Consider the following 14,367-nt stretch of genomic DNA (forward strand, 5'->3'; position numbering starts at 1 on the left):
TGGAAAAGTTGTGGAATTAGTTCGAACGATTTTATTTTCGAAAACGAACGTTTTTAGGGGGTCAACAAAGTTGACTTTTTATACGTTCAAAATTTGGGAAAACTTCCTTCATAAAAGTTGTAGAGCTCGTCGATATGATCGCGTGCATATGTCGAACGAAATTTTTGGAGTTCGTACGATTATGTTACGAATTTTGGAAATATGAGATTCTTTTTTTATAATCTCTTTTCCTCGGATTCTCTTTTTTTTTCTTTTCTTTTTCTTCCTTTTCCTTTTCCTTTTCCTTTCCTCCGGGTCTCCTTCCTTCTTTTTCTTTTTCTCTTTTTTCTTCTTCTTTCTCTCTCTCTCGTTCTCCCTCGCATCCGAAACGAAGAAAAAAAAACAGAGCAGCAGCTCTTCGATCAATAGCTCCTCCCTTAGTCCACCAAACGGCGTCGGACCACCGCCATTAGTTTCGCCTCAACCTTGCGCAGATGCTGGAGGCAGCCTTGCGCGGCGGTACGACCGGAAACGACGGCGGAGGCACGAGTCCGATTCAGCCCAGTTTTGGTTCGAAGCTTGATATCTCGAGCTACAAGCCACCAAAGATCATCAAACTTCACCCACGAGCTCACCTCAACTTCCTGAAGCTCCCAGAAGTAACCTTGCACGGCGGCGTGGCTTGTGGTGGCGACTGGAAGCTCAACCCGACCTAGATCGAAACCGGACTGTGGAGCTCGATATCTCGAGTTGTGGAGGTTCGTTTTGAGTGATTCTTGAACTGGAGAGCTCACCTTGAACTTCTGAACAAATATCCAGAAGGGATCGAAGCCATTGGAGGACCTTTTTACGTCAAACTGGAGCTCGCCGGTTTCTGCAGATTTTCCGGCCAACTCGACTGTTTTGGTATTTTTCAACCTCTTCCCATTAATTTCTGATCTTGTGCTAGTTATGAATATTGACCAGCATGTAAAAATAAAGAACTTTCATGTTGGAAATTTTGGCTAATTTTGACTTTGAATGGGTGGCGGTGCCGCCACTGTGATGGTGGTTTCCGGCGACCTCCGGCCACCCCAAGGACAGTTTCTGTCCATTTTTGTGTTCTACATGTCGATACGATCATTTCGATATATTATACGCAATTTTTGGATATCGTATGATTTAGTTATGAATTTTATGATTTCGATTAATTTCGATCGTTCGATTAATGTTTCTTGAAGATCGGACAGTCCGATGGACTTGTAGTTTTGATATGTTGATCGTATGACTGTTCTGATGACTTTGAGAGGTCACGGACGAAGATCCGACCGTTGGATCTTCGTATAATTGTGAAATAGTGTTTCGGAAGGCGATTCGTGAGAATCCGACCGTCGGATTTCCATAAAAATTTGTGGAGATGTTTGTAAGGACGATTCAGGAAGATCCGACCGTTGGATCTTCGTGATAATTTTGGAGGATGATCCTAAGGGCGATCCGTGAGGATCCGACCGTTGGATCATCATATAAATTCGATCTGACCGTTGGATCATCATTAAATTAGAATCCGACCGTTGGATTTCCGTATATGTGTGGTTTATGAATGATTGCTAAGTTAAGATCGTATCTGACTAGGTGATTGACGGTTTGAGTTGGTGGACGATTGTGGATCGTATTTTGAGCTGAATTGAAGACGCAGCGGGATTATCGAGGTGAGTAAACCTCACGTGGTTCATATTACGAACCCAATACAATTAATTGCTTATTTTGTTGCAATCATATGAACTATTGTTGGTGTTACTAGACATTCCTGTGTGAATGTCTATATATATATTATTTACGTGAAATAATATGTATTGTTGGAGTTGTGTTGAGTTATTGTTGAGAAACAATACATTGTGAGAGGTATTGAGTTTATTGTTGAGAAACAATATATTGTGAGAGGTGTTGAGTTTTATTGTTGAGGAACAATAAATTGTTGTGATCTGTGGAGATCACTAGGTCACGAGGTGACCATGGCATCTATTAGTGAATCACGCTCTCGTACCGGGCTGGTGGTTATTAATAGTATTAAATCGTAATCACGTCTGTGGCCGGACGAGTGGTTACGTTCAGTTAGAGCTCTAGTCTGTCTGCCAAATGTGGAGTGACCTTATGAGTGAAATTGAGAGTAACTCATAAGTGTCAATATATATATGGTAACCTTATGAGGGAAATTGAGAGTAACTCATAAGGGTCTATATATATATATGAGTCTGTCTACCAAATGTTGGGAAATCTTATGAGGGAATTTGAGAGTAACTCATAAGTGTATATATATATATATGAGAGTGAGTGATCTTATGAGCTAAATTGAGAGTAACTCATAAGTGTCTACATATATATATGAGAGTGAGTGATCTTATGAGCTAAATTGAGAGTAACTCATAAGTGTCTATATATATATATGAGAGTGAGAAAGTAACGTGGGTTTGTGGTAGTCTTGAAATCTAATAAATCAACAGTTCTTTCTTGTTTACTCATACTGGCTGTAAAAAGCTTACCGGGTTTTGTGTTGTTGCAACTCCCGGTACACTATTCAAATTGTGTAGCGGGTAATCCTACAGGACAGGAGAACCAGGACGGTGATCGTGCGGTTAGAGCAATTGTTAGAGTTTTACAACAATTGTAAGTTGTGAGGTGTGTTATGCTCATTTGAGCTTTATAATATATTGTGAGAGTGAATTGTAATAATGAACTCGAAGTTTCGAGATTTGTTTTTTTGTAATTGTAATTATTCAGGTTTCGGATTTGAATTTATCATTCAAAATCCGGGGCGTGACAGATCCAAATATCTTGAGCTACAGAACGTCGTTTTGAGTGTTTCTTGGACTAGTGAACTCAGAGTGAGGATCTGAACAACTTTCCAGAAGGGATCGAGGCCTGAGGTTGCAGTTTTTACGTCGAACTAGGAGCTCACCGGATTCTGGAATTTTTCCGACCACCGAACCTTTTAATCGGTATATCTCGAGCTACAGACCATATTTCTTTGTGATTCTTGAACCACTGTGTTCGCCTTGAAGTTCTGAACAACTCTCTAGAAGGAATCGAAGCCTGAAATTGAATTTTTGACGTCGAAATCAAGCCTTGCCGGATTCTGCAAATTTTCACCGGATTCTGGAAATTTTCCGGCCACCTCGACTGTTTTAGGTAATTTCAACCACTTCCGGTCATTTTCAGCTTACATGGTAGTTATGAAAGTTGTTAAGCATGATGAGAGGAAGAAGAGCAGCCCGGCCCCGACACCATTGGTGGTGGTCGGCGGCGGCTCTGCCACTAACTCCGGCGGCCCTTTCCGGCCACCTCCGGGGATCAAAAATATGGTTTCTGTACATTTTCAGATTCTATATTTCAATACGATCATTTTGATATATTATACGCAATTTTTGGATATCGTATGATGAAGTTATGAATTTTTAAGTTTCGATCGTTAGATTTGTGATATGTGAAGTTCGGACCGTCAGATGGACTTGTAGTTTTGATATGATGATCTTATGACTGTCCCAGTGGCTTTGTGTGGTCATGGGCGAAGATCCGACCGTTGGATCTTCATATAAATGCAAAACAGTGATTAGGGAGGCGATTCGGGAGAATCCGTCCGTCGAATTTTCGTATAAATTTGTGAAGATGTTAGTAAGGACGATTCAGGAAGATCCGACCGTTGGATCTTCGTGATGATTTTTGGAGGGTGATCCTAAAGGCGATCCGTGAGGATCTGACCGTTGGATCATCATTTAATTTCGATCCGACCGTTGGATTGTCGTTTGAGTATGTTTTTGAGCTATTGGCTAAAATAAGGTCATGTGTGATTAGGTGATTGACGGTCTCCCTTGGGTGAACGATTTCGATGTGTATTGTGTTGAATTGAAGACGCAGCGGGAATATCGAGGTGAGTAAACCTTACATGGTTCATATTACGAACCAAAATTACTTTCCTTATATCGTAATGGATTGAAAATGTTTTTACTGAAATGAACATTTGTTTTAAAATACATGGGCTTGATCTTCTACGGTCCATAGGTAAGTAAAATGTATTTGAAACTATAAAAGTGAATTTCTCGGTTTTCACTATGTGTGGTTTATAGTTGGTATTAGTGATCATTCCTGAGTGAATGATTACGTATATATATATTTACGTGGGATATGTATATTGGTTGATGTGTGATTGGTGTGATGACATGATTGAGAATGGAATGGTTATTATTCAAGCTATTATTCTCGCATTTAATTGTTGAATAATGAAATGTTGATCATGTGTTGTGAAAGCTATTCTATATGTCCTATTTTGGATTTAGGGTCGACGTAGTGACCGGTATGAGGGAGTCTGATGCTCTAATCCTGGGTGGATGACGGGCTACGATTGGTTGAGTATAATAGATGCCACGACCCTTATCGGGTGACGGGCTAAGTTGGGTATGTAAATTGGATGCTCTAATCCTAGGTGGATGACTGGTTACGATTATATTGAGTATGTGTATCGGATGCTCTAATCCTAGGTGGATGACGGGCTACGATTATATTGAGTATGTGTATCGGATGTTCTAACCTATGTTGACGAACTACGATATTGACAATCATGTCGGATGCCATAACCTAGGCCAGGTGATGGGCTACGATTCAGTTAGAGCTCTAGTCTGTCAGTCATCGTATTTGTATAAATACGCTTTCGGGGTTTTGGGAAGAAAGATGTGAGTTTAGATCCCGTATTAATCTTTGGTGATTTAGAGTGGTGATTTTAGTGACTGATTTTGGGGATTGTGGATTGCTTTGTGGTCGTTGTGATTGTTGGTTGTTTTGCTTGAGTTAAAAGAAATATGATTTAATAAATCAACCGTTCATTTCTTGTTTACTCATACGAGCTGTCAAAAGCTTACCGGGTTTGGTGTTGTTGCAATCCCGGTACACTATTCAAATTGTGTAGCGGGTAATCCTGCAGGTCAGGAGAATCAGGGCGGTAATCGTACGGGTTAGAGTATTTGTCATAGATTTACAGCAATTGTAATAGTGAGGTGAGTTAAACTCATTTGAGCCTTACAATTTGATTTGGTGAGAGTGTGCTGTAATAAATAATTTGAGGATTTGGTTTCTTGTAATATTGAGAGGTGTGAAGTGTGGTTGTTTGTGAGAAAAAATTCAGGACGTTATTTGTAATTGTTATTATTCATGTTTCGGATTTGAATTGATTATTCAAAATTCGGGGTGTGACAAATGCAGCAGTCACTAATACCCAGATTTGTTGTAGTGTCATAAACTCAAACAAGAAACAAAGTGATCAAATTGTTTGAAAAAAATGGAACGCATGTAGGGTTTGAATCTCACTAGAAAAACGCATTTAAAGATTTAGAGGCCATTTCGCTAAAAGACAATCCAAATCAAAGAATTAGAAGCAAGAAGTTTCGAAAATCACTGTTCATAAACTCAAACTAGAAACAAAGTGATCAAATTGTTTGAAATGTGGAAAACATCTAGGGCTTTGAATCTCACTAGAACAACAAATTTAAAGATTTAGAAGCCATTTCACTAAAAGACAAACCAAATCAAAGAATTAGAAGCAAGAAGTGTGGAAAATCACTGTTCAGAAACTCAAACTAGAAACAAAGTGATCAAATTGTTTGAAATGAACGGAAAGCATCCAAGGCTTTGAATCTCACTAGAACAACTCGATCATTTAAAGATATGGAGGCCATTTCGCCAAAAGACAATCCAAATCAATGAATTAGAAGCAAGTAGTGTGGAAAATCAATGTTCATAAACTCAAACTAGAAACAAAGTGATCGAATTGTTTGAAATGAATGGAAAGCATCCAGGGCTTTGAATCTCACTAGAACAAGTTTTTGGCGCCGTTGTCTGGGATCGAACCCGGGTCAAAAACTTGTTGGCCGCATCACGAGTACGAAAATATGTCCAAATATGTGTGATGTGCCCTACTCCCAAGTATAGGGGGTCAAGTTTTAGTAAAGGGAAAGTGAGAGTATCGTACCCAAAGGATTGAGTAACTCTACCCTAACTAGATCACCATGAAAAGAAACCTAGAAAAGCACATGCGATTCTATCTTTTTACAAGTTCACAACCTTAGCCCTTTAGAAGCTAAAGATCATGAGGATGATATTTACAATTGTGGTAGTGAACGGCTTTGTTGATTTTTGTTTTTTTTGTAAAGTAAAATAAGTAGCACAAAAATAAACTAAGCTAATAAAAATAAAATAAAATAGAGACTTTGACCAATGAGATAAATAGGAGCATAGGTTTTCGCACCTAGCCTCCCTCATGCATATTATGTAATGATAGGAGCATAAAATGCGACATTTATAACGTTTAAACCCTATATTTTGCTAAGTTATTTCCTTTAACTTGATCATTTAACTTAGTGTTTTACAGGTAAAATGAAGTCTCAAAGTCCAAAAATGACTAAGGAAAGAACAAGTGGCGCAGAAATGGAAAGAAATGAAGAAATGGAAGTTCTCCCAGTTTGACTAGGAAAAGGAATCCCAGTTGGAGTAGGAGTCTGAAGCTGACTTGGACTAGGAGTTCTACTTGAACAAGGAAACCCAATTCTACTCAGATAAGGAAACCTAGTGTGACAAGGAGTCCCTGTTGGATAAGTATTACTAAAGAATGTTCCGGAAGAGTCCAGAATATTTAGGCAAAAGGAAGCAAGGAAGCAATATTCAACTAGGAAACCTAATTGCATAAGGAGTTCTGATCATACTAGGAGACCTGAGGAAGTTAGGAGACACCTTGGAACGTTCATGAAGCATCTAGAAGTCTCTTGAATCATCACATGCCGTGCACACTTGGAGGAAGTCACAAGGAATTCGGATTTCAAAGCAATGTGGAGTTTGGATTTCTAGTTGAGTTTGGATTGGAAATTGCCGTGATATTCTTGAAGGTTCTTGAAGATTCTTGACGTTTCAACTTCTACAAAGGCGTGGAGGACATGTGAGAGGCATGTGATGGCAAAGAAATCCTAAATGGACACAATTTATGCTTTAAAGTCAAATCCATTACAGATTCGGAAATCTGCCTGTGCAGATAAGTCAACTTCAACGGAGTGCCAAAAATAGCTCAGAGCTTGGAAAATTATGATCTTTATATGGTTGGAAATATACGGATGTCTACTTTCCAGAGCTTGTTACGATTCGTCAATATCTATTTTCTAAAAGAAGTTATGGCCTATTTAGTGCACTGAGGTTAATCCTACCGGAAATCTGTTTTGTGCCAACAGACTCTAAATCAACACAAACTAGGAGAATCAAGTAGGAAACGGATTGGGAGAGCTTTAGAACATCCTCCTATATATACCTAGTGTATTTGACGTCTCAAGGATAACAATTTTCTCCACAATACTTCCGTTTAGGGCGACCACAAGAGACAGAATCCATTTTGGCATGAGCTACTCCCACATAGTGGTTTACGCCCATTTGTAAGCACTTCTGATACGTGCAAAAGCATCACCAATTTAAACCCTGAAAATGTCGAGCGTTAGTATAGGATAAGCAGGGATCGTTCTAAACCGGGGATTGAGGGTGCTAACATGTGAGAAACAAATTAAAGGAAAGAATATACAATTTACGAAATCAAAGATACAATATACAAGTTTTTACGAAAATATTACAAGTTTACAAGCATGCATAGAATTAGAACAAACAAAGAATCACAAAGAGTTAGAGAGAACACATACATGTTTACACGAAATTAGAGAGCAAGGAATGAGAAAAACAAATATACAAGTCTACATATATATAAGATCGAAAATTAGAGAGAAAACTAAGTTAGAAAAGGTTTTGGAAATCCTACTCCTATTTATACACAATTTACAAATCCATATCACATTGGGAATCCATATACAACAAGGAAACAAAAATCCCTAAAGAACACCACCAAAAATCCCTAAGAAACACAATTCCTAAAAAACACCAAAGAAATCCCTATTTTTTAGCAATCCCTAAAAAAACACAAAACAATTTCCTAAAAACCACTAAACTAATTCCTAGAAAACACTAACACATATTTACTATTCACGGAGTTACTATTCACGAATTTTTAAAAACATTTTTTATTTATTTATTTTATTACTTGTATGAACATGCTACCTAAAAACTCTAAGTTAATTTTAATTATTTACACAAACAAGAAAAAGTAAAGATGGGGGGTTTTTGAAGATTGAAAACAGAAATTTTAGAAAACATTAAAAAGTAAAAATCGTTTCTATACAAAGGTGGGAAAAGAAGAATTTTCGAAGAACAACTTATCAAGAACCAATCAAGATCCATGTTTCATGCATCCCTTAATCTTTATTAGTTACCAAGAACGCCATCAACCAAGACACAAAGATCAAAGCAACCAATGTCCCTTTTAACTTTCTTTCTTGTGTTAATCGAAATAGCAAAGCACCAAATCAATTTATTTTGAAAACCCGAACACACACATACGTTGCAAATTCGTTTTCAAATCATTAAGTTCAAGAAAGAATTGATGAACATGCAAATCCAAGCGCGTCACAACTATTCATCACATGCATAATCTGATTTCGACTCAAAGCAAGCCTTTACTACTTTTTCGAATTAGGTTTCACAAAGCATCAAACCTAATTACTAGCAAGTTACATGCAATTCATCCTATTATGTTTGTCAGACCAAGTGAATCGTTGACATGTAATGAAGCACAAAATTCAGATTATCATTCTATCAATTCGGCAACTAAGCAAGATCAAGAATACATAAACACATCAATCATGAAAAGAACATCAAAATTATACTTTGAAAACAGTTTTGTCACATCATAGTTTTGGTTTACACAACAGATTTTCCAAAGCAGAAACTCTAACTACAAGAAAGCAAAAACCGTGAAAATACATGATGAGATTATGGTGTGGACAACCCTTGATCACGTCCCAAGGTCCAAAGCAGATCCAAGATGGTGCACAAGTGATGATCACGGCTAGGAAGGTGGATGGTCACGGCCTTTCTCCTTGAAGATTGCGAAACCTGAAAAACTAGAGAGAACAAGTGAGAATACGAAATTGTGGAGAAAATTGTTACACCTGAGACGTCAAATACACTAGGTATATATAGGAGAACGTCTCAAGGCACTCCCAATTCGTTTCTACTTGGTTTCTCCAAAGTTGTGTTGATTTAGGACTTGTTTGGCACAAAACAGATTTCCGGCAGACTTGACCTCAGTACACTAAAACGGCCATAACTTCTTCTAGAAAATAGCTATCGACGAGCTGTAAAAAGTTCTGGAAACTAGACATCTCTAGCTTTCCAACCATATGAAGATCATAATTTTCTGAGCTCTGAGAGATTAATGGCACTCCGTTGAAGTTGACTGATCTGCACAGGCAGTAATCCGAATCTGTAATGGATTTGACTTTTAAAGCACAACTTAAGTCCAACTCGGTTTTCCTTCACATCACATGCCTCTCACATGTCTTCCACGCCTTATTGAAGAATGAAACGTCAAGAACTCCCAAGAACCTTCAAGAATCTCACGGCAATTCAATCCTTACTCAACAAGAAGTCCAAACTCCACATTGCTTTGAAATCCGAATTCCTTGTTGCACGGCATATGACCATTCTTGAGACTTCTAGATACTTCATGAACGTTCCAAGGCTCTCCTAGTATGAGTAGAACTCCATATGCAAGTAGGTTTCCTAGTTAAATACTGCTTTCTTTTCCGAGATGCTTCTACACTCTTCCGGAACCTTCTTGAGTAATCCTTATCCCACAGGGACTCCTTGTCATACTAGTATTCCTTATCTGAGTAGAATTGGGTTTCCTTGTCCAAGTAGAACTCCTAGTCCAAGTCAGCTTCAGACTCCTACCTCAACTGGGATTCCTTTTCCTAGTCAAACTGGGAGAACTTCCATTTCTTCATTTCTTTCCATTTCTGCGCCACTTGTGCCTTCCTTAGCCATTTTTGGACTTTGAGACTCCATTTACACCTGTAAAATACTAACTAAGTTAAATTGATCAAGATAAAGGAAATAACTTAGCAAAATATAGGGTTTAAACATTGTAAACGTCGCATTTTTTGCTCCTATCAACTTCTGGATTCAAAACCCGTTATGAACGTTGTCCCCTTCCTAGACACCATCCCACATAGGCTATACTTACTAAGATGGAAAAGGTCCTAAGTGTGAAGACAGCTCAACAAGTGTTAATAAAGGCCGCCCTCAACCTTAAGGGACCTGAACTAGGTACCAATAAGGGGTTTAGGCCAATATTAACAAAAGAGACTTCACCTATTCCATTCAATTTACAACTTACAATTAAAACTCATATTCAACAACATAAAAAACAACCTAGTTAATTTAAACTAAGTCTCAAACAATTTATACACAGCAATTATAAACAAAAACAAGTGATTTTTCAATCCCCGGCAACGGCGCCAAAAATTGATACGCTAAAAACAAGCGCGCAATTTAACCCTGCATGTAGTTGTTAGTATATGGTAAATAGGGATCGATCTAATCCAGAGATTGAGGGTACACCTGTCATTGTAAGACAAATAAAGAATTAAAGTAGAACAAAGTATATTATTTACAAAAATAAAATAAAGTTTATACAAATTTACGAAATAGAGGGGGGATTTAGGATTTTGGTTTCCGAAAATTAAAATAAAACTAAAGAAACTATACAAACACTTATACAAGAATGAAACATAAGAAACAAAGATCAAAACCAATTCCATAATCAAATTTGATTCAACCCTACAATTGTTCTTCCAAGTCATGAGAAAGAAGTTGATCATGTAAAACATTTGAAGCAAATGATTTCCCATATTTTACTTTCCTTTACTAATTAACCTAAGTGAAAGCACCTAGATCAATCCTATCAAACATGCAATCAAAGTCTAGAAAGCTAGCTAATCAAGACATGTTCAACGCAATAAACAAGAGAAAGGTTATCAACTTAAGTGCACAACCTAGTATGAAAAAGTTCATCTATTTGCAATCCTTTTCAATTAAATTCGACTTTTGTCCAAAGCCTTTACTACTTTTGATTCAAGTTCACAAAACTATTAGGTGAATCATAAACTTAAATCTAGCATCAATTACATGCATATATCCTAAGTTGGCCACCAAAGAACATAAACATATAAAAGTTTTCTGTAAAGCAAATTTAATTGAACAATCTCACAAAAGCAACTTAGAATCACAATTATAGGAATCGAAAATTCATTCAATCATAAGAATTCGGATTTAAACTTTGTTCAAATATTATTGTCAACTAGAAACAATTCCACGAAAATCAAACAAGGTTACAAAGAAAGAGGTTGAAGTACACCGTGAGATGGAGATGGGGATGGATGCTTGGCATTTGGATTCTTGAATCTTGGAAGCAAGTCTTCAAGGTGGAGGATGGATGATGATGCTCGCGGCTCCTTCTTCTTCTTCTTCTTCCTTGCTTGAAAACCGTGGATTGCACTAGATGATGGAGAGAGAGCTTGACGTTATGGAGAAAATTTCTGAATTATGAGGTGTGTGTAAAACGTCAAAATATGGGGAGTATATATAGGGGACGTTGGACTTGGCCTCCAACCTTCATGAATCTTCTTTTATTTTCCCAAAGAATTGTTTAATAATTCCACACAGCTTCGACCAATCACGTAGCGCCATGTCAGCTTTGTTGTGTCACCCAACCAATCAAAAGCCTTCAAAATAAGTCCCTAATATATTGTTGCCGAAATATATATGGATTTAATCTGATTTTCTTCTTCATTTTCGGCCAAATATCAAGGAATCAACCTAGACAATGAATTTGGACACATTTTGAACCTTTTCTTCCTTAAATCTCTCCATGGACTGCCTTTAACGTCTCCCCTTGATTTTCTCTTGATTTTCATGACAAAATGCAGATTTTATTCCTTATTTTCGTCCAAAATATATTGAGGGGATTTAGGAACGAATCTGGACTTGTTTTGAGCTTTTTCTTGTTGCACAATCCCTTGAAACTCTCCCTAGAATATTTCCAACGTTTTTCCTTGATTTCTTCTTGATTTTTCACATTTTCTTCATGATTTCCCACAGCAAAATCAGATTTAATTCCCAAAAATATCTTCCTTACGTCCAACAACCCAAATTAATTGGGCTTGTCTCCTTTTTGCCAAAATCCATAATAGTCTAGAACATTCTTGGGCCTCCATGTGTCATCTTTGATCCATATAGTCTCCTAGTGCCTCCAGGAATCTTCCTCCAACGTTCTCCAGCTTTTCTTTCCCTTTTGAGCTTATTTCAGCTTGTTTGCTCCAAGGACCTGAAAATAGAAACTATTACTAAAAATGGTAACTTTCCTAAACAAGAAGGATTTATTTAAGGAAATAACTAAGTAAATATGAGGAAATAACAATTAAAACGTTGCATTAAAATGCTCCTATCAGGGACGTGCACCACCTTGGAGCTGCTTTGGATCTTTTTGAATTCAATTTAGCTGTTCTTTTCAATGTTTGATGTGTTTATGTGTTCTTGATTTTGATTAGTTGCCGAATTAATGGAATAATAATCTGATTTTTTGGTAAACGCATGTTAACTATTCTCTTGGTTCGAAACATAGGAATACTTGCATGTTATGAGCTAGTAATTAGGTTTATGCTTTGTAACCCTAATTCAATTAAGTAGTAAAGGCTTGCTTTGAGTCGAAATCAGATTATGCATGTAATGAATTGACTTGCTTTGAGTGCTTGGATTTGCATGTTTATCAATTCTTTCTTGAACTTAATGATTTGAAAACAAATTTTCAACGCAGTTGCTTTGATTGTGTGATGTCGAGTTTTTGAAATATATTGTCTTGGTGCTTTGCTAATTCAATTGGCTTAAGAAAGAAAGTTAAAAGGGACATTGGTTGCTTTGATCTTTGTGTCTTGGTTGATATTATTCCATGGTAACTAAGAAAGATTAAGGGATGCATGAATGGATTGATCTTGGATTGTTCTTGATAAAGTGTTCTTCGAAAATTCTTCTTTTCCCACCTATGTATATAAAACGTTTTCTTTACTTTATGTTTTCTGAAAATTTATATTTTGATCTTCAAAACCCCCCTATCTTTATGTTTTCTTGTTTGTGTAAATATGTAAATCAGTTTTAGGTTGTAGGAAGCATGATAACGTAATTAGCAAAGTATATAATCTGAAAATACTTAATTAAAATCGTAAATAATATTCATGTACATGTTTTTACCGGAAATTAACTTAGGTGTTTTGTAGGAATTAGTTTAGTGGTTTTTAGGAATTTGTTTTGTGTTTTTTAGGGATTGCTAAATTTTAGGGATTCTTTTGGTGTTTTTTAGGAAAAGTAGTTAGAATTAGTTTTGTACATGGATTCCTTGTTTGACTTGGTTTAGAATTTGTTTTCTATTAGTATTTGTAATCCTAATTAGTGTATGACTAGTAATCCTTGTTGTATGTGGATTCCTAATGTGACTTTGACTTGTAAAATGTATATAAGTAGGAGTAGGATTTCTAAAACCCATTCTAACTTGTATTTCTCTCTTTGTTTCGAAATATATGTGTATATACTTGGATTTCATTGCTCTTATTTGTTGTTTGCTCTCTAATTTCGTGCTAAATGTATGTCTTGCTTTTTAATTCTTTGTTGTAAACTTGTAAATTTCGTGTGATGTATATTCTATGTTTCTTGATTTCGTTTATTGTATGTTGTACCCTCAATCCCCGGCTTGAACGATCCCTGCTTATTCTATACTAACAACTACATCTTTTCAGGGTTTAAATTAGCGAATGCTTTTGCACGTATCAATTTTTGGCGCCGTTGCCAGGGATTGAAAAATCTTCATGTGATAAACGCCACTAAGGTATGATTTTGGTGAGGGATTGTGAACTATTATGGAATAGGTGAAGTCTCTTTTGTTGATATTAGTCTTAACCCCTTATTAGTACCTGATTCAAGTCTCTTAAGGTTGAGGGCGGCTTTTATTAACACTTGAAAAATGTTTTGCACTTAGGACTTTTCTTATCTAAGTAAGTATAGCCTATGTGAGATGGTGTCTAGGAAGGGGACAACGTTCATGACGGGTTTTGAATCCAGAAGTGCAGTCAAATGAGCCAAAACCACTATGTGGGAGTAGCTCATGACAAAATCGTTCCTCTACTACCTGGCTCTGTGCCAAAAGAGTTACCAAAAGATAAAGGAGGGGAGACTTGCATTAACATTAGAATCTTTGGGCCGCACGTCCAAACCTTGACTAAATGACACCTTATTTAAGTTGATTACTTCGAAAATTATAAAAGATTGTATCTAACCCTAAAATTTTCGTTGGCCATTGTATGCTTGTATTTATGTGACGTTTTTGGTGTGTGTACCTTGGTCCACGTCTTGTTTATACCTTACTAACTTTATTCTTTTGTTCTACTA

Source organism: Rosa rugosa, chromosome 1, assembly GCF_958449725.1.
Source record: "Rosa rugosa chromosome 1, drRosRugo1.1, whole genome shotgun sequence".
NCBI classification, from domain to species: domain Eukaryota; kingdom Viridiplantae; phylum Streptophyta; class Magnoliopsida; order Rosales; family Rosaceae; genus Rosa; species Rosa rugosa.